This window comes from Bos javanicus, chromosome 9 (genome assembly GCF_032452875.1).
Source record: "Bos javanicus breed banteng chromosome 9, ARS-OSU_banteng_1.0, whole genome shotgun sequence".
NCBI classification, from domain to species: Eukaryota; Metazoa; Chordata; class Mammalia; order Artiodactyla; family Bovidae; genus Bos; species Bos javanicus.
In genome coordinates this window covers 44,195,427-44,216,854 of record NC_083876.1, presented here as the reverse complement: position 1 = coordinate 44,216,854, position 21,428 = coordinate 44,195,427, and the positions used below count along the sequence as shown (strand labels likewise).

Below are 21,428 nucleotides of genomic sequence, written 5' to 3'. Positions count from 1 at the left end.
ATCCTGGCAGCCCTCCTTTACAAAGGGAAGATAAATTATTACTTTTTTTTTTAATTGAAAGATCTTTTCTCCTGAGAGCGCATCATTTCTAGCTAAATCACTGCTCTCCAGGTCTGCATAAACTGCTCTTCAAATACAGAAAGCCAGAGAAAATCTGGCTCATTCCCAGTGAGCTGTCATTGACATTCACACCTCTGTCTCCAAGCATCTAACAGTCTGGGTATTGTCAGACATGGTAACGACAAGACTTGTCAGAAACACTTCCTGTGGGCATCATCATGTCTGGTGGTCAAGAGAACAGGTTAGGAGATGTCTTCCCCAATGTCCCTATAATGTCAAGGTGGTCTCATCTGGTGACTCCCTTCCTAAATAATGCTTTAGCAAAGCTATGTAAATTAGTGTAGCCCCATAGTACAGGGTGGAGGGAACAGTCAACTTAACAATAAAGAAAATAGACTAAGGTTAAATTTTATGTTTAAATCTTCATATGACTTCTTGAAAAATTTAGTAACAAATACCTAAATAAATTAAAAAATCACAACACATTCAGAGAATGTAGAAATACACACAGAATGTACAGAGACAATTCTCTCTTCTCTCTCTCTAATCTCACTCCTCAGGGGGGCCAACTTCACATGTATATATTGGCATTTTCTATGTTTATCAACATATACACATACATAGTTTTTATTTCTTATAATAAAGGACCATCCAGCATATTATTTGACATATTGTTCTCATCACTTAACAATATATCCTGGACATCTTTCCAAGGTCTCCTGTATAGCAATCTTATTCTTTTCAATAACCATATGGCTATTCACAGGATGGATTTATTATCATTTTGTTATGCATTCCCTTATGATAGAGCAGTTCATATTGTTTTCACTTTTTTTTTTTTTTTTTTGCCTTTTAAGCAATGTTATAATAGAATCTTTATAACTTTGTCTTTAGTCATTTGTAAAATAAGATTCCTAGAAGTGGGACTGTAAGATTATAGAGGATTCACATTTTTATATTGAGAGAAAATTTCAAACTGGTCTCCAAAAAGGGTTATGCTGATTTACTTTCCCAAAGAAATTCTTTTAAATGGGGAGCACAGGGAAGAAAGATCCTAGATTTTTAGTGCCATTTACTATATGGCACTAAATTGACATTTACTCGTATCATGCTGAGAGGTTTGGGACACGTTACCCCCAGTGGCCACTGCTCTCTTAGGAAGTGAGCAGAGCAGAAATTGTGTGGTCATTTTACTGCTGAGACATCTAGGAGCAGAGAGTGTGGACCGTCTGCACACGGCCAAGCAGGCAACTGGCATAGGTGAGAAAGGTAAAGGTGACAGCCATGGGCTCTGAGGACAGACTCGGAGTCAAATCTCGGCCCCTTTTTACAGCTGATGGCATGGGCTTGCTTCACTTCTCTATGATGGCTAATTTTACGGGTCCACTTGGCTAGGCCACAGTCCCCAGATATTTAGTCAACATCAGTCTCAATGCTGCTCTGAAGGTATTTTCTAGGTCCGATTAACATGTGAACCAGTAGACACTGAGTAAAGAAGATTATCTTCCATAATGTGAGAGGACCTCCTCCAATCACTTGAAAGCCTTAAGAACAAGACAGATTCCTTGAGAAAGAAAAAATTCGGCCTCCAGGTGGCCCTCAGACTCTAGCTGCAACATCAAATCTCCTGTTTCTCAGCTAGCCAGTCTGCCCTGCAGAATTTGGACTGGCCGGTCCCCACAATTGTGTGAGCCAATTCTTTAAAATGCATGTCTTGATTGATAGGTAGACAGATAGGGAAAGATAGAGTTGTATACACACACACGCCAACACATCCTGTTATTCTGTTTCTCTAAAGACTTAGCACGCACGCACGCATGCTCCAGAAAAACCTGATACATTCTCTAAGCCTCGGTTTCCTCATCTATACAATGGTGCTAATACTACTTTGTGAGATTACAGCATAGACTCAACTAAATAATCCATATTGATGTGGGTGGGCCTCATTGAATCAGCTGAAAACCTTAATGGAAAGACTTGGGTCCCTGAGAAAGAAGTTCAGCCTGCTGATGGCCCTCAGACTCCAGCTGTAACATCACTTGCGAACACCAAGCATATGGCCTGAAGTCTAGACAAGCTGACTATGATTTTTAGAAAAATAAGCTTGAACCTACTGCTCTGTTCATACCATTCTCTTCCTTCTCCTTCCCCAACACACACACCCTCTTAAACATGCTTACATTCACACACTCATATTCTCACACATAAGACCCTCTGGAAAACTCTGAGCACAAACCCTTCTATTTACAGACGAGACACAGAAGCCTGAGTTGTAAAGAGATACACTCAACAGCTTCTTGAGCAAGGCCGAAACCCAGAGATGGACCATCTTCATCTCCAGGAGGCCTGCCCCCTCTGTAGCCCCGCCTCCCCACTATGAGCCAGAATGTCTAGTTTCATTCGTTTAAGCTGTTCACTTCCAGCCCACATAGGGCATACACCTTGACCTCTGCATCGCACAGGACTGATGTCATGAGACTTCCGTTGCTCCTGCTATGCATCACCTTGAGTCAGGGCCCTCTCCATGGCTGTTCCCTTTCCCCTGGGTTTCACTTCAGTTAGTCATACTGCAAAAGGCAGGAGGAGGAGTGGAAGGAAAACCAGAGAGGGAAACATTTATTAGTGACAGACTCAGGTACTCAGGTAAACCATTACCTGAAACCAGATAGTTCGAGGCTCCATCTTGCCTCAGCAGAAGCAAGTATGCGCTCAACACTTTTATTTCGTGATGACAGCAGGCCTGATGGAGTCAGAGCTAGTGCTGGCCCCAAGGTTGCTTATTTTCCTAAATATAATATAGATGGTCCTGTGTGGCCAGCAACGTATTTGGGGGCACATTCATCCTGGCTCTGGCTTTGTGCTTTCAAAGATGCTGCTAGTATGTCTTGCTATGTTAGGTCTTCAAACAGGCAGGCTTCCCAGAATATGTCCAAATATGCATAAGAAATTTGAAAATTGATGGATGGTTGAATTGTCCAACCCAGAGTGACATTCAAGAGAAGCTCAAATGAAAATTTATTCGTGAATATGAGTATAATGTAGGTAACATCATGGCTAATTGAAAAGGCATTCTGGGATCTTCAAATTCATTCCAGATATGGAGGTGCCCACTCTTTTCTAGCCTGAAAGTCTCTTCCTGAGCAGACAGAGTGGAGGGAGCTCCCCACGTTCATATTTACTGCAGACCCACCAAGAAGTATTTCTTTATCCAATGCTGAGAAACTCAAGTTTGAGGGTAAAATGTTGAGAAATATTAAATAGCCTTATTTATTGCTTGTCAATACCAACAGTGCTCAGGAGAAATTTAATAAGCTCTAGTAAAATAAACTCAATTGGCAAATAAATGTTATGAATTATGAATAGGCTTTGAAACGTTTTTCCCTTGTGAATACATTTCTGTTAATAATATTGCATTTCTTAGCAAAACTCATTAAAATGAAATCTTTTGCTGAAGATCACCTTTGTATAAGTTAACTAAAAGCCCATAACGAATCCATGTTGTGGTGGGATAAATCTGGACTGCATCAAAGGACAGATACCTACATGTTTTTGTTTAGTTGTTTGTTACTACTCCTCAGTGGCCTGTGAGTTGCAGTCTCAGAACCTGTGTGTGGCTGACTCCTCTCATGAATTTAACTGGATAAGCTATTTCCCACACTAAAATACAAAGGTGGTAATATCTCTTTTTTATCACTTCTTTTAAAATTTAACCAGCTCTGCTAACCAGCTATCTGGTAAGTCCCTCTTGAGCAGTACTCAGCAAATTAGCAAGAAGTCCAGGGGCGTCTTCAGGGCCAAACTAGTGCAGAAACCTGGAGTCTGATGAGGTCCTGGCCAAGGTTGCCCCTCAGTGTCACACAAAGGCTCTGGGTACTTTGCTCATTGGTCCTACATGCTGAGACTGGTCATTCTTGTCCACTGAGTCAGGAATGTCCAGCCCTGGGCCAGGACTCACTCAGGTCTTCACTGCTAAGCTCTTCAGTTTACTGTCAGATACTATCTCCAAAGTATATCCTCTGTGTTAGGGAGGCTGGGGGTAAATGAGTTCTGTAGGGCTGCTCCAAACAAGTATCCCAACTTTTGCATTCTTTTGGCGGGAATATAATTTAACTCATAATACCACTGGGTTAAATGAACATCCGTATTCAGTCAAGCCAAATGCTGAACTTCAACACCAGTACGGACCCACCACACCAGGTGTCCCAGACCTTGAATCTCTAGAAGCAGGGGTTGTGTTTCTGATTCTTCCTCTCACAGAAGTCCCTTTGCTTCCCAGGTATATGAGTCTACCCCCTCCTCTAAGACAGGTTTACTATACCAGACATCTCCATCATCTTCAAAACACTGCATTATTTTACTCCCAAGCAATGGCTGTGATGATTCAATGTACATTCCTAAAATTAACAGGACTGTGACAGGACATCTTACCTTCACTCAACTTTTAAAAATCCCTGCATAAAATAAATGAGCACCTCATAAAGCTGTTGGAGAAGGAAATGGCAACCCACTCCAGTATTCTTGCCTGGAGAATCCCAGGGACAGAGGAGCCTGGTGGGCTGCCATCTATGGGGTCACACAGAGTCAGACACAACAGAAGCGACTTAGCAGCAGCAGCAGAGGCATAAAGCTGTAATGGCCATGTGAGATATTAGGAAAGAAAATAACACAATAAATCCTAAAGGATATCTCAAGTAAATCCTTATCATAGAGCCGACATTGACAAACTTTCTCTGCGGACCAAATAGTAAATACTCTGGGCTTTGTGGCCCAGGAGGCAAAACAAGGATCTTACAGAGATACTTCTATAGCAAGGGAAAAAGCTAATTTTCACAATATTGGGGGGCAAAACTCAAGTATAAGAATAATTGAGTACAACTTTTTTGCAACACAGGCCCACTAATACAAATGAAATTCTTTTGGAAAGAGGGGCTGACATTTCCCTAAGTGGGGTTTAAAGTTAGTGCTTCCTATCATTGAGATTAGTTGCAAATGTTCATTTATTAATGCTAATCCTCAATAAGATTTTATGCACTTCATCTTTGAAAATGTTTTTTCATGCATGTAGATGACCCACATGGCACCCAAATACCGTTGGGTTCATAACCACCTCTGTGATTTAGAGCACATGGAGTGGTGGCACAAAGCAATGAGAGTGCCACACACAGCTTTGGCCACACTCCTGAGCTGTGCCATCTTGGCACAGAAGAAGTCATAGATAATATTTAAACAGATGGCTGCAGCTGTGTTCAAATATAACTTTACGGACACTGACATTTGAATTTCATGTAATTTTTCCATTTTTCACAAAATATTGTTCATTTGATGTTTTAAAACCATATAAAAATATAAAAGCCATTCTGAGGCTTTCCTTATAAATACCAGTTTACTTATAAACACCTATTTACCAATTCTTGTTGTAAAGCATTTTTTAACTGCAAAAAAAAAAAGAAAGAAAGAAAAATGTATCCTCACATGATTACTTCTATCTAAGGTAATTTCATCATCTTAGTTTCCACCAGTCTCTTCCTCCACTGATACTTGGAGTGTTTTATTATTAATACACTACATTTACTTTATTCCCAAGTTGAGTGGTGTGTTCCGTAAATTACTTTGCATAACTGCTCAGGAAAGAGAGGGAGTGTGTGAAGACAAGGGACTCTGGTTTTTTTCTTTTATATCCCCTGTTAGCTAAAGCAATGTTTGACAGAGAGTCACTTCTACAAATTGAACTTTACAAAATCCTCGTATGGGACCTTCCCAAACTGTACCCATTGTACTGAGCCGAGTGGCAGCTCTCACTCCTCCAGCTATTCCAGTCTATCCTGACGTCCTCCTTCACTTTTCCATTGAATGCATGCATAATCCATGCTACATAATTTACCAGTTAACCCTTAATGCATTCTCTTGTTCGTTCTGACTCTTCAAGACCAAAAACATTTCTGAAAAGGAACTGCTTATTTTTCTTCCCGTGGAAACTAATTAACTCCATACTAAGCACAATCAGAGGCCGTGGGCTCCCCTTTGGGCAGGACCAGCTGCTTCCCTGGCATTCCTTTAGGGACTAGGCTGGGTCACTGTCCGCCCACCTCTCTGGCCCAGAGTCTCTGTATACCTGACTCCACTGAATCAACAGTGATGCCATCCATGTGGGCACCGAAACTCCAGAGCTCAAAGAAAGGGACTGGTCCCCACCACTCTAGCCGTGGCTGGAAGCCAGGAATCAGGACTGACCTCAAAACTTACAAATTAGAAAAAAGTTTATAACTGAAAGATTGTCTTCAGCACAAAGCTATTTTAAGTCTCATATGAGATACTTTATAATGACTAATAATATAGTCATTATTTAGACCTCCTTTTAGGTCTTATGTAGCCAATACATGCTTTAAGTTGCTCTGATCTGATCTATTTTTTTTTAATTGTATTTTATTTTTAAACTTTACATAATTGTATTAGTTTTGCCAAATATCAGATATTTTTAGCTGTACTGAAGCATAGTTGACTTACAATGTTGTGTTAATTTTGGCTGTACAGCAAAGTGACTTAGTTATACATATATATATGTTCTTTTTCATATTCTTTTTCATTATGGTTTATCACAGGATATTGAATATAGCTCCCTGTGCTGTACAGTAGGCCCTTGTTGTTTATACACCTCTGTATAATAGTTTGCCTCCAGCCCAAAATTTTAGAGAACATGAATCAAGTTTATCGCCTAATTTGCACCCTTTCTAAATATACAAATTTCTAAAGTAAAGAGTAAAGCCCAGCATCTCCCGTTTCACTCAGCCTCCTCATAGGCATTTTCTTTCCTAGAAGATACTGCAGGAGTCTATTTAAAATTTTGAAAATTAGAAGCCTGATCCTTACTATATAATACAAGCTCCACCACACTAACCAATATTTTGAAGCTTATCAAATGAGGGGTTTACAGCACCAGACCAATATGTTCTCCTCTATGGATGACTTGCAGTGAGAGACTAATAACACACTCCACGATGTGGTAAGAATAGGTGATATCACCACACCTTGGGTGGGGGAAGCCAGTTGGCACAGGCACCCCATCTTGCTCCACCTCTGAGGAGTGGCAGAACACCAGAGTATCACCACACCTACTGAGTGTGACAGCTCAGTGCAAACCAAACACTTCCAAAGGTGAAGGAGGGAAATCAATAGAGGTGCCTCAGGAAGTGATACTGGGAAATGATGCGATGCTCCCAGAGGTTTTCACTGCAGTAAGGAAACACAGTTAAAAGATCACTCTTTGAATGGGTGGGGCACCCTTGCAAGGCCACCTGTGCATCCTACAGCCATGATTTTTGGGTGGGTTGGGATTAGTGTCTTCTGTGGTCAGTTCCTACCTGGGACATATCCCAAGTTACTCAATCTTCTAAACACTCTAAGGGTTTGGAGACAGAGCTGAAAACTTAATTAGCATTATGCAAACTGTGGGCTTCTGGTGTTTCTAGTAAGCTTAGGGAGCTGCCAAACCATCTTGCCAAGTTTCCCTGAGCCTGGAAAGGCCTGGAAATGCTAATCCAAGAAAGTGTGGCTGGTACAACAAGTACTAATTCTGTCACAGGCTGAAAGGGAAATGCTCTGAGACTGGGAAGGTGGACTTTCTTTTGTGATGAAACAATTAGGCCCTAGGAATGTCAGCTTTGGAAGAAGTTATAGGTGGAAACAGTCTGCAAGACTGTAGAGACATGGGATGTGGGCTGAGAGGGATCAGATACACATATTCATCCACAGTAGTGCCCACCTCCTGCAGACAAGACCCAGTGTCTGAGGAGCTCAGAGATATCAGTCCTAGTAAGTCTATTTTCCTCAGTAAAGTTGGAGGATATCAAGGTTCCCACACTTGGTTATAGGGATGAAAATACGTTACATTTCTTGGTGAAACCTTTGGCTTTCACACAGTTTCAATTTTAGTTATAGTTTATATATAGTTCTTTAAAAATGGCAGCTGGCTTCCTCCTCCTCTTTTGTTCTACATCATTTCTTAGAAGACTGATTAGGAGTCATGAAGAATCTATTTGTGCAACAAATATTTTCAAGGATCATACGTAACTGATACTAATGACATAAATTTTGGTAAAGAAAGGAGTGAAGAAACCAAGCAAACACACTGAGCATTCTATATATGCCAGGTTCTGTGCTGAAGTGTTTTGCATTCGTTATCACATTTCTTTGAAGAAAGATATGTTAAAATTGATGCATATCAGAAGTTATTAAATTTCAAAGGGCTGATGAGTAAATTAATAATGGAGATAAAGTTTATCAGAAGGGAAGTTCCTTTGACACAAGTCTGGCTGTCTTGATTAGCACGTGCCTTGACGATGGCCCTAGTAAGCATCTCAATCCATTCCTCAAACAGCGATTATCCAGATCCTCTGCATCCTCCCCTCCCCACCATGTGCCATGAAGGAGCCTCTCATTAGAAGCGAAATGGAAGATCGGTCATCCTTTGGCCTATCTGGGAAACCTATGTTTTGACTTCAGTTTCCATCTAATGCATACTTTTGATTGGTTATCACTGCATCTAAATAATCATTCAATTATTCAACCATTATTTATTGGTGTTTATGCCAAATATTGGGCTACATGCTGTGTATCCAAGGAAATAATTGCTACCCTCAGGAAATCTGCTGCCAGTTGTCTTCTCCCAGGAAGCAGGAGACAGGAACGCTGGCCAGAGCTGCAGGGTGGTGCCCAGGGAGTCAGTTCGGGCTGGCTGTACTCGGTACTTCAACATGTGACGCCTCCACCCAAACAAGAACAGGAGGACTATTACTTCCATAGGATCAGAGTCAGAAGTCAGGTAGAAAGAGTCTGACATAGAATAAAAATGCAATTAGTGATTAGAAATAGAAGAAAACAAATGAAAAAGGCTGCCCCATTTTCACAGAGACTTTTACTGGGCTTGGATTCCTCCATGAGCAGTACGGGACTCTTAAGGATGCTGCCCATGGCCCTGAGGCAGCTCAGAGGTCCACAGAAGGCAAGAAGACAAGAAAACTATTAACCATACTGAAAAGGAGTGTGGCATACAGTCAAAGGACAAAAGATTTCAGAATCAGAACAGAGTGTCAACCCTGGTCCCACTGCTTCCTTGAACAAGTAACTTCAGCTCTGTGAACCTCCGTTTCCTCATCTATAATAGGAATAATGTTTTTGACATGAAGATTATTATGAAATGATGAATATAAACCCCCTGGCATATCCTAGATATCCAATAAGCAGAAACTATTTTCATTTTTTTTAAGAATGAAAGCATAATTGCTAAAATAGAAGAAGACACCCATAAAAGCCATCTTTAAGTCTTCCCCGGAAGAATCTAGAGGCAATTTCATTGGTGCACAGCCTTGAAGAATAATAAGTAGTTCTCTGAGTTGTCATGGAAGGAAGGGAGATGAAATCACCAGGCTGAAACATGCCCAGTGCCCACCAGTATGGCAGGAGAACAGAAGATGGAGCATATAGGAGAGCAGGGTGAGAGAAGAGGTGGGGCCATGGTGAGTGGCCACGCCATGAAGGGATGTGGGCCAGGGACAGGAGCTACATCTTCCTTCACTGCAAGAGGGGAAAGGGTTTTAAGCTGGAACCCACAAGGATCAAGTAATACTAGCTAATGTGTATGCAGCCTACACTTAATTAGAATTCCTATGTGCCAGGCACTATCTTAAGCATGTTACATAAAATAATTCACTTAAGTTCACATAACCCTTTGAACTACTAAGAAAATCAAGCCACAGATAATTAATAAGTTGGCCTAGAGTACATCACACTAAGTGACTTCAGATGTGAACTTAGATGAATAAGAGGAAGGACATTGGAGAGAAGGCAACCCCAATGTTCATTACAGCACTGTTTATAATAGCCAAGACATAGAAACAACCAAAGTGTCCATCAACAGATAACTGACTAAAGGAGATGTGGTACACACACACAGTGGAATATTACTCAAAGAAAAGAATGAAATAATACCATTTGCAGCAACATTAATGGGCCCAGAGATGATGATATTAAGTGAAGTTTACCAGACAAAAACAAATACTATATGATTTCATTTATATGTGAAAATTCTTTAAATGATACAAATGAACTTATTTATAAAACAGAAATAGACACATAGACATAGAAAACAAACTTATGGTTATCAAAGGAGAGAGAGAGGGAGGGATAAATGAGGAGTTTGGATTAAACTATACACATGACTATAAATGACAGAATGATCTCAGTTTATTTCCAAGGCAAACTATTCAGCATCACAGTAATCCAAGTCTATGCCCCAGCCACTGATGCTGAAGAACTTAAAGTTGACTGGCTCTGTAAAGACCTACAACATCTTCTAAAACTAACATTAAAAAAAAAAAAAAGATATCCTTTCATCAATAGGGGATTGAAATGCAAAAAATGGAAGTCAAGAGATACCTAGACTAACAGGCAAGTTTGGCCATTGAGAACAAAACGAAACAATGCAAAGACTAACAGAGTTTTGTAAAGAGAACACACTGGTCATAGCAAACACACTTTTCCAACAACTCAAGAAACAACTCTACACATGGGCATCACCAGATGGTCAATACCAAACTCAGATAGATTGTGCTCTTTGCAGTCAAAGATGGAGAAGCTCTATACAGTCAGTAAAAACAAGACCTGGAGTTGATTATGGTTCAAGTCCTGAATTCCTTGTTGCAAACTTCAGGCTTAAATTGAAGTAAGTAGGGGAAACCACTGGGCCATTCAAGTATGAACTAAATCAAATCCTTTATGATCATACAGTGGAAGTGGCAAATAGATTCAAGGGATTAGATCTGGTAGACAGAGTGCCTGAAGAACTATGGACAGAGTTTGTAACATTGTAGAGGAGGTGGTGATCAAAACCATCCCCAAGAAAAAGAATGCAAGAAGGTAAAATGGTTGGTTGTCTGAGGAGGCCTTACAAATAGCTGAGAAAAGAAGAGAAGTGAAAGACAAAGGAGAAAGGGAAAGATATACCCAACTGAATGCAGAGTTCCAGAGAATATCAAGGAAAGATAAGAAAGGCTTCTTAAGTGAACAATGCAAAGAAATAGAGGAAAACAATAGAATGGGAAAGACTAGCAATTTCTTCAAGAATATTGGAGATAACAAATAAATATTTCATGCAAAGATAGGCACAATAAAGGACAGAAACAGCAAGGACCTAACAAGCAGAAGAGATTAAGAAGAGGTGGCATAGAAGAACTGCACAAAAAAGGTCTTAATGACCTGGATAACCACAATGGTGTGGCCATTCACCTAGAGCCAGACATCCTGAATTGTGAAGTCAAGTGGGCCTTAGGAAGCATTATTACAAAGCTAGTGGAAGTGATGGAATTCCAGCTGAGCTATTTCAGATCCTAAAAAAAAATGATGCTGTTCAAGTGCTACAGTCAATATGTCAGCAAATTTGGAAAACTCAGCAGTGACCACAGGACTGCAAAAGGTCAGTTTTCATTCCAATCCCAAAGAATGGCAATGCTAAAGAATGTTCAAAGTATCATACAATTGCACTTATTTCACATGCTCAAAATCCTTCAAACTAGGCTTCAGCAATATGTGAACCAAGAATGTCCAGATGTACAAGCTGGGTTTCAAAGAGGCAGAGGAACCAGAGCAAAAATTGAGAACATTCATTGGATCATGGAGAAAGCAAGGGAATTCCAGAAAACCATCTACTTCTGCTTCGTTGACTACACCAAAGCCGTTGACTGTGCATATCATGACAAACTATAGAAATTTCTTAAAGAGATGCAAATACAAGACCACCTTAGCTGTCTCCTGAGAAACCTGTATGCAGGTCAAGAAAAAACAGTTAGAATCAGACATGGAAAAACTGACTAGCTAAAAAAGGAAAGAAGTACAACAAGCCTGTATATTGCAACCCTGCTTGTTTAACTTCTGTGCAGAGTACATCATGTGAAATGCTGAACTGGATGAATCACAAACAGGAATCAAGATTGCCAGGAGAAATATCAACGACCTCAGATATGCAGATGATACCACTCTAATAACAGAAAGTGAAGAGGAACAAAAGAGCCTCTTGATGAGGATGAAAGAAGAGAGTGAAAAAGTTGGCTTGAAACTCAACATTCAAAAAACTAAGATCATGGCATCTGGTCCCATCACTACATGGCAAACAGAAGGTGGAAAAGTGGAAGCAGTTACAGATTTTATTTTCTTGGTTTCTAAAATCACTGTGGATGGTCACTGCAGCCATGAAATTAAAAGACACTTGCTCCTTGGAAGAAAAGCTTTGAAAAACCTAGACAATATATTAAAAAGCAAAGACATCATATTGCTGACAAAGGTTTGTATAGTCAAAGCTATGGTTTTTCCAGTAGTCATGTACAGATGTGAGAGTTAGATCGTAAAGAAAGCTGAGCTCTTAAGAATTGATGCTTTCAAATTATGGCGCTGGAGAACACTCTTGAGAGTCCCTTAGATCAAAGCAGTCAATCCTAAAGGAAATCAACCCTGAATATTCATTGGAAGGACTAATACTGAAGCTGAAGCTCCAATACTTTAGCCACCTGATGCTAAGAGCCAATTCATTGGAAAAGACCCTGATGCTGGGAAAGGTTGAAGGCAAAAGGAGAGGGGACAGCAGAGGATGAGAAGTTTAGATGGCATCACTGACTCAATGGACATGTATTTGAGCAAACTCTGAGAGACAGTGGAGGTCAGAGGAGCCTGGCGTGCTACAGTTCACAGGGTGGTACAGACTCAAACACGACTTAACAAATAAACAACAACAAATTAGATAATCAACAAGGTCCTTCTGTATAACACAGGGAACCATACTCAATATCTTATAACAAAACAATAGAAGAGAATGTAAAAAATAATATAAATGTATAATTGAATCACTTTGTTGTACACTGAAACTAACACAACATTGTAAATCAAGTCTATTTCAATAAAAATAAAAATAAACAATTTCTGGCTCTTCAGGGAGAGCAGCAGATAAATAATAAATAAACCTGTTCTCTATGCAGGACTGGAAAAGGTCAGTTTTCATTTCAACCACAAAGGAAGGCAATGCCAAAGAATGCTCAAACTACCGCACAATTGCACTCACACACTAGTAAGTAATGCTCAAAATTCTCCAAGCCAGGCTTCAGCAATACATGAACCATGAACTTCCAGATGTTTAAGTTGGTTTTAGAAAAGGCAGATGAACCAGAGAACTAATTGCCCACATCCACTGGATCATCTAAAAAGCAAGAGAGTTCTAGAAAAATATCTACTTTGCCTTTATTGACTATGCCAAAGCCTTTGACTGTGTGGATCACAATAAACTGTGGAAAATTCTGAAAGAGATGGGAATACCAGACCACCTGACCTGCCTCTTGAGAAATCTGTATGCATGTTAGGAAACAACAGTTAGAACTGGACATGGAACAACAGACTGGTTCCAAATAAGAAAAGGAGTATGTCAAGGCTGTATATTGTCACCCTACTTATTTAACTTATATGCAGAGTACATCATGAGAAATGCTGGGCTGGATGAAGCACAAGCTGCATTCAAGATTGCTGGGAGAAATATCAATAACCTCAGATATGCAGATAACACCACCCTTGTGGCAGAAAGTGAAGAACTAAAGAGCCTCTTGAGGAAAGTGAAAGAGTGTGGAAAAGTTGGCTTAAAGCTCAACATTGAGAAAAATAAGATCATGGCATCAAGTCCCATCACTTCATGGCAAATAGACGGGGAAACAGTGGAAACGGTGGCTGACTTTTATTTGGGCTCCAAATTATTAGTTTGGGCTCCAAACTATTTTGGGGGGCTCCAAAATCACTGCAGATGGCAACTGCAGCCATGAAATTAAAGACACTTACTCCTTGGAAGGAAAGTTATGACCAACCTAGACAGTATATTATAAAGCATAGACATTATTTCGCCAACAAAGGTCCATCTAATCAAGGCTATGGTTTTTCCAGTAGTCATGTATGGATGTGAGAGTTGGACTATAAAGAAAGCTGAGAGCTTTTCCAAAGAATGGATACTTTTGAACTATGGTGTTGGAGAAGACTCTTGAGCATCCCTTGGACTCAAAGGAGATCCAACCAGTCCATCCTAAAGGAGATCAGTCCTGAGTGTTTATTGGAAGGACTGATGTTGAAGCTGAAATTCCAATATTTTGGCCACCTAATGCAAAGAACTGACTCATTTGAAAAGACCCTGATGCTGGGAAAGATTGAGGGCAGGAGGAGAAGGGGGAAACAGAGGATAAGATGGGTGGATGGCATCACTGAGTCAATGGACATGAGTTTGGGTAAATTCCGGGAGTTGGTGATGGACAAGCAGGCCTGCCATGCTGCGGTCCATGGAGTTGCAAAGAGCTGGACACAACTGAGCAACTGAACCGAGCTGAACTGAATGTAAAGAAGGGGGAAAAAAAAGAAAGAGAAGAGAAGGCATTAGAAATGAGTTAGGAGCAATTGTTCAGGTAGGAACTGAAGGAGTTAGAACTAATGCATTGGAGGACAAAATGGTACACTTCAGTGTAAAATTCAGAGTATAGGGAGTCTAGTGACCAACTTGTATGTGGAAAAAGCTCTTGTGAATTCAGCTGACCTTTTTTCCTTCTTTGAGGTATTTCTAAAACATTGTCCTTTTCCAAGGGGATCACTTTACAAGAATGACATCTTGCACTTTCACCGATAACCATTCAGTTACCCCTAACACCCAAATCTAAACACTCAAGGTATTAGGACTTCAAAAAAAAATCAACCTGGTGTTTTAGTTTTCATCTTGAAATGGAGTACTCTCCATCTAACAATAGACATGTTGTTTCTATCTTCTAGGAGTTTCACTTTGATGTGTCAAACGAAATGCCCTGAACTCTAGAGGAGAGTCATCCCTATGTGAGTGCAGAATAAACAGCAGGTGTGACTAGGGCTTTAGGAGATGTGCCAGGGTTCCTCTTCCATTTTTAGGGATAAAAAAGATGAATATTTCAAATGCTTTAGTTCTCAGAAGTCAAAGACAGTTTCCAAAAGAGTCTGCAAATAGAAAGTAAACACTCAGAGTGAAGCTGCGTCACAGAGGTGCCTCTCAGTGTCCTGTTGACTGTGATGAGGAAGCTGAAACCTACACGCTCTTCTTTGTATCACTTAAGTGAAGCAGGTGGGAGGCAGATGTACTGTCTGAACACCTGGGTAGGTTGAAGGTGGCTTGAACCTTAAGCAATGATCTTCCCTTTTAGAACCTTACAAACTAAAGACATAAATAAATGGATGACCTGCAATAGCCAGCTCCAGGGTCTAGAAGGAGACAATGGCAATAATCTCTCCCATTCTCACTATTTCTGTATCTTTCACACAGTGGTCCCAATGAAATGACCACATGCAAGTTCTTGTCCCCAGTGAACAAAACGGGTCTGAGGCTTGGATGTGTCTTACCCAAGGTGACAGCATAATGAAGACTGAGTGGGACAGGTCTGGCTGTAAACCTGGTGCCTTTTTTACCAGACTGTGATGCAGTGGATTGTGATGTCTTTGGTATTTCTAGCAATAGAATCATTTCTTTCTGACAATAGAAACTTCTCATTTTGGGTGGGGGGGACCCTACTCTCTGACTTTAGGAATGGACGTGTAATCTAGGATGTAGATCTCCTCCATTTGGTTAAAAGATAGCTGATCTGAGCTGGCCCTTCTTCCATTTTTACCTGTCCACAACATCTTTCACTTTTGGTGAAAGGTGCTCTCTTCTTGCTGAGGTTGTGAAGCTGGTAGACTGGGGGTCTTAAACATCCACTGGCCATCATCACCCCTGGAAGAAGGACTCAAAAGAGATGGAGCTGAAAATTAAACCTCTGAGGACAGCCATGTCAGAAACTAGCCCTACTCTTGGACTGTTCAGTTATATCTGCTAATAAATTATTTTTATTGCTTAAGCTCATTTGAGTGTTCTGTGTTGCTTTGGGGGTTTTGGTTTGGTTTGGTTTGGTTACTTTCAGCTAAGGGTCCAAACTCACCAATGCCCAATAGAAATAACAAGCCACAATATGAGTGGCTCAAAGAAGATCTCCTGAACACACTATGGGGTTCTTCGCCCTCACTTTCCACTGCCAGGCCCACCCTCAGTGATGGTCCACTCATGCTGTGAGTAGCCTACATCCTGTGATATGTCAGGGAGCTCTAATCTGTTCCTTTCTCTAGCCAGAATGGTTTCTTCCTTCCGCTGTCTTGAATTCTCAAAAAGCACACTATGGATAAAGTCAGTAGTTGGGATAAGGGTTTCTGGGAGCCCTTGGGCTCAGAGTCCAGGGAGTGGAAGGGAAGTGTAGGGTGGGGCTATGGTGGGCTACATTTGGCGATATTGAAGCAATCAGAGGGAGAGGGGTGGGTTTTGTTCATCTCACTTATTTGCGGTCTTTCTAACTGCTTTCAGGACACCAAGTCAATAAAGTAGAATCCTTCACAAGACCTCCATATGGCCAGAAAGGCTCACGAGGATTTGCCTACTGGAGCCCTTACCACTCTCCTATCATAGAGGCTAGCTCAGCAGAGATGAACCCTGTGCCCCTTCATGTCTCTCACTTAATCTAAACAGGGACAGTGATGGAACCAAAATATGTTTGCTTTTCCTATTTCTACCAAATATACAGTGTTTCCAAAGAAATGCCTTATGTAAACACAATAACACAACCTAATAAGCACATAATGAAGTTGGGAACTGCGCCCTGTTTCACTACTACAACTTACAAATTGCTTCTTTGGCAAAGCTCAATTCTAAGAAAACTGTAGCTATTTTGAGGCATAAATTCCAGCCCCCAAACCAAAACAAATAACTTTGATTTCTTTAAATTAAGACATATAAGAGGTTTGAGCCAAAGCTGTCTCATTGCCTCTCAAGAATGCACACATCCCAATGATGGGCTTGCTGCTGGTAGCAGAGCATGTCAACTTGCATGATCTAGCCCCAGGAGCATTGCTGACATGTTGTTGTTTGTTTTACTCAGGATTAGCAGAAAATTTTTGTGGGTGTTTTACATCACTAGAGTAGGAAGCACTGAAAAGTTGATATTTTTGGAAAAGAATTCTAAATTATTAGAAGAGGGGGATGGGGAGCAGGGTGGCCAGGAAAGAAAAGAATGAGTAAGAATCAAGAAAGCCCCATCAGGAAAGTCCCACATGGAAAACTGAACTGATGGTAAATGGGATTTATTGCATGAGCAGTGTTCAGTTCTGCTGGACAAGGAGATGAAGGTTCTCATTGTCTCAGATAGGCAGAAAAAAGTATGGAACTGAATTTTGGCAATCAACAGTGAGAGTTATTACAAAGCAGGAGTTTCCCTTTCAGTAAACTGCAGATTGTATATCATTGGATGGAAAGAGCTAGCAGAGTTTAGTCTGGAAACATTTGGTATGAAGTTTGAGATTTTTCAGATAGTCCAAAGAAGTAGAACAGTCACGGAAATAATATCTAGCCCACATTTTTTTGGCAGGGGAGGGTGGGGGGTGGAGTTGGGAGGACAGTTACAAGAAAAAAACTAACACTGAGATATAAGAATGGGCAAAAGATGTGAATTTACTGCTTGCAAAAGAAGAAAATATAAATGCCGAGACTCAAAACAAGCAGAAACAAAATCAAAAATTCCTGACTTTGTTCATAACCAAAGAGATGCAGTATAAAATAATAAATCCCTATTTTTATCCTTTAAATGATCAAAATATTTTTATGTGATAATCTCATCTTTGACAGGGTCTCAAGAAACAGGGATGTTTACATACTGATTCAATTAATGCTACCATTATGGAAAGTGATTAGCCAGTATATTTTTTTAAGGTAGCCTTTTGTCCTTGCTAAGCTCACTTCTAGGAATTTATCCTAAGGAAAATTTTAAGCAGCACACAAATATTTACATTCATGGCAGCACTGTTTAAATATTGAAATATGGGAAATAACCCAATGTCTAACAATAGAAGGGGAAAATGAATGAAAGTGTACTCATATAACGGAATATAACAAAAATGTTTAAAACCATTTCTACGGAAGTGTTTAGGGTCATGGGAAAAATGCTAAAAAGAAAAATCCAATTCCAAAGTTGTGTTTAAAATATATATCTTTTATATAATATATGCATATATTAAATACATATTATGTAGTCAATATTAAATAGTATACAGAATTACATAGTATAGATTATATAGTAAATATAATATATATTATCTATAGCAAATATTTATACATAGAAAAATATCAGAGAAAGTAAAATTTGTTCATGGTAGTAATTACTGGGTGAAGAAACTATAAATTACATATATATTTAATTATTTGTAATTTTTAAATATTTGAGACGTGGGAAACCTAAAAGAAAAGCCTGCCTTAGATGTCCTAAGTTATATATCTATGGTAGTCAGATAGCCAGACAGCCAAACACATCCCGGCAAAGCATTTACTTTTTGATATTTCATTGTATTTATTTTTAAATAAGTAAAGTAGAATGGTGGGATGAAGTTGTATTAGACTCACAAATATGTTATATGTCATATAAAATATGACCCGTTATATAAATACGTGTATATGATATACATCGGAGAAGGCAATGGCACCCCACTCCAGTACTCTTGCTTGGAAAATCCCATGGATGGAGGAGCCTGTTAGGCTACAGTTCATGGGGTCGCTAAGAGTCGGACACGACTGAGCGACTTCACTTTCACTTTTCACTTTCATGCCTTGGAGAAGGAAATGACAACCCACTCCAGTGTTCTTGCCTGGAGAATCCCAGGGACGGGGGAACCTGGTGGGCTGCTGTCTATGGGGTCGCACAGAGTCGGACACGACTGAAGTGACAGTGATATGATATACATAAAAGCTCTTAAAGAACATGTATTAGAAGCAGGTAAGTTACAAATATATAAAAGGAAACCTAGAACTTCGGAGTATTAGACAAAACTGAAAGTTCATATTACCAGAAACAGGGAGTATATTTGTACAAATACTATATTTAAAGTTGAGCTTCTTATAAGTAAGCCAAAGTGAGGAAACATAGCAAATTACACAGTTGTAATTATCTGATGAAAGGCAACACACAGGTATATCTGGAAAGACAGATATCTTTTTTCTAAGGATTTCCAGTAAAAATTTGCTTTGTGTATCTTTTTTTTATGTTTATTTTATTTTATTTTTTTCTTATATAATATTATACATGTTTTAATGCCATTCTCCCAAATCATCCCCCCCCTCCCTCTCTCACAGAGTCCAAAAGACTGTTCTATACATCTGTGTCTCTTTTGCTGTCTTGCATACAGGGTCGTCGTTACCATCTTTCCGTGAACTTCCTGATGTTCAAGCTGGTTTTAGAAAAGACAGAGGAACCAGAGATCAAATTGCCAACATCCACTGGATCATGGAAAAAGCAAGAGAGTTCCAGAAAAACATCTATTTCTGCTTTATTGACTATGCCAAAGCCTTTGACTATGTGGATCACAATAAACTGTGGAAAATTCTGAAAGAGATGGGAATACCAGACCACCTGACCTGCCTCTTGAGAAATCTGTATGCAGGTCAGGAAGCAACAGTTAGAACTTGACATGGAACAACAGACTGGTTCCAAATAGGAAAAGGAGTACGTCAAGGCTGTATATGGTCACCCTGTTTATTTAACTTATATGCAGAGTACATCATGAGAAATGCTGGACTGGAAGAAGCACAAGCTGGAATCAAGATTGCTGGGAGAAATATCAATAACCTCAGATATGCAGATGACACCACCTTTATGGCAGAAAGTGAAGAGATGGTTTTTCCTGTGGTCATGTATGGATGTGAGAGTTGGACTGTGAAGAAGGCTGAGCACCGAAGAATTGATGCTTTTGAACTGTGGTGTTGGAGAAGACTCTTGAGAGTCCCTTGGACTGCAAGAAGATCCAACCAGTCCATTCTGAAGGAGATCAGCCCTGGGATTTCCTTGGAAGGAATGATTCTAAAGCTGAAACTCCAATACTTTGGCCACCTCACGCGAAGAGTTGACTCATTGGAAAAGACTCTGATGCTGGGAGGGATTAGGGGCAGGAGGAGAAGGGGACGACAGAGGATGAGCTGGCTGGATGGCATCACTGACTTGATGGACATGAGTCTGAGTGAACTCTGGGAGTTGGTGATGGACAGGGAGGCCTGGTGTGCTGCGATTCATGGGGTCGCAAAGAGTCGGACACGACTCAGCGACTGAACTGAACTGAACTGAACTGATACTGTATTGGTGTTTTTCTTTCTGGCTTACTTCACTCTGTATAATAGGCTCCAGTTTCATCTACCTCATTAGAACTGATTCAAATGTATTCTTTTTAATGGCTGAGTAATACTCCATTGTGTATATGCACCACTGCTTTCTTATCCATTCATCTGCTGATGGACATCTAGGTTGCTTCCATGTCCTGGCTATTATAAACAGTGCTGCGATGAACACTGGGGTACATGCATCTCTTTCAATTCTGGTTTTCTCGGTGTGTATGCCCAGCAGTGGGATTGCTGGGTCGTATGGCAAAGAAGACATACAGATGGCTAACAAACACATGAAAAGATACTCAACATCATTCATTACCAGAGAAATGCAAATCAAAACCACAATGAGGTACCATTTCACACCAGTCAGAATGGCTGCGATCCAAAAGTCTACAAGCAATAAATGCTGGAGAGGATGTGGAGAAAAGGGAACCCTCTTACACTGTTGGTGGGAATGCAAACTAGTATGGCCACTATGGAGAACAGTGTGGAGATTCCTTTAAAAACTGGAAATAGAACTGCTTTGTGTATCTTTATAAGAAATGTTGCATAGCAAAATAGACATTGCATTTTGATAGAGGTCAAGGACATAATATTAAAACAAAGCTCAATGAAAATATTTTTAAGGAGTCAAGCAAGTATGTCAAGCTTTGGATGCTGCCTTCCAGTGAGTTAGCTTGATGCAAGAATAAAACCTAAAGACTTGAGAAAGGATTCAATCTGGCTGCCATAGGATGAATTTGGCACACCAGGTGTTTTATGAAAAATTTTAATTCATTGCCAACATTCAAAAATCAGATTTTACATAAAAATCTAGCTTCGGAGTTTCTTTTTATTTATTTATTTTTTTTAAATATAAATTTATTTATTTTAATTGGAGGCTAATTATGGAGTTTCTTTTTAAAAACTGCAATATTTGACAAACTAAATCACTTTTTCATAGCCATTGGATGGCCTCAAGCAGCCATGACTCTTGGGAAGGGTCATCTGCCTATGGTGATATCAGTTAGAAGGCTTTCTTCATGTGTCATGGTGGCCTGGCCCCTGGAGACTTATGCACATGTGAGCCCTGATCTAGAAGAAGGAGCAGAGAGCACACTCTTTGGGATGTAGC

At 40.0% G+C, this 21,428-nt stretch overlaps 1 long non-coding RNA gene across 1 annotated transcript; it reads right to left on the bottom strand.

Annotated features, from left to right (window-relative positions):
• Positions 1 to 8,610: 8,610 nt before the first annotated feature.
• On the bottom strand, positions 8,611 to 18,175 carry LOC133253899 (uncharacterized). The gene is made up of 2 exons (XR_009738492.1): positions 15,490 to 18,175; positions 8,611 to 8,889 (listed from the first exon to the last, which is right to left on the bottom strand). It is a non-coding gene; the product is annotated as an uncharacterized LOC133253899 (long non-coding RNA).
• Between the last annotated feature and the right edge of the window lie 3,253 nt (positions 18,176 to 21,428).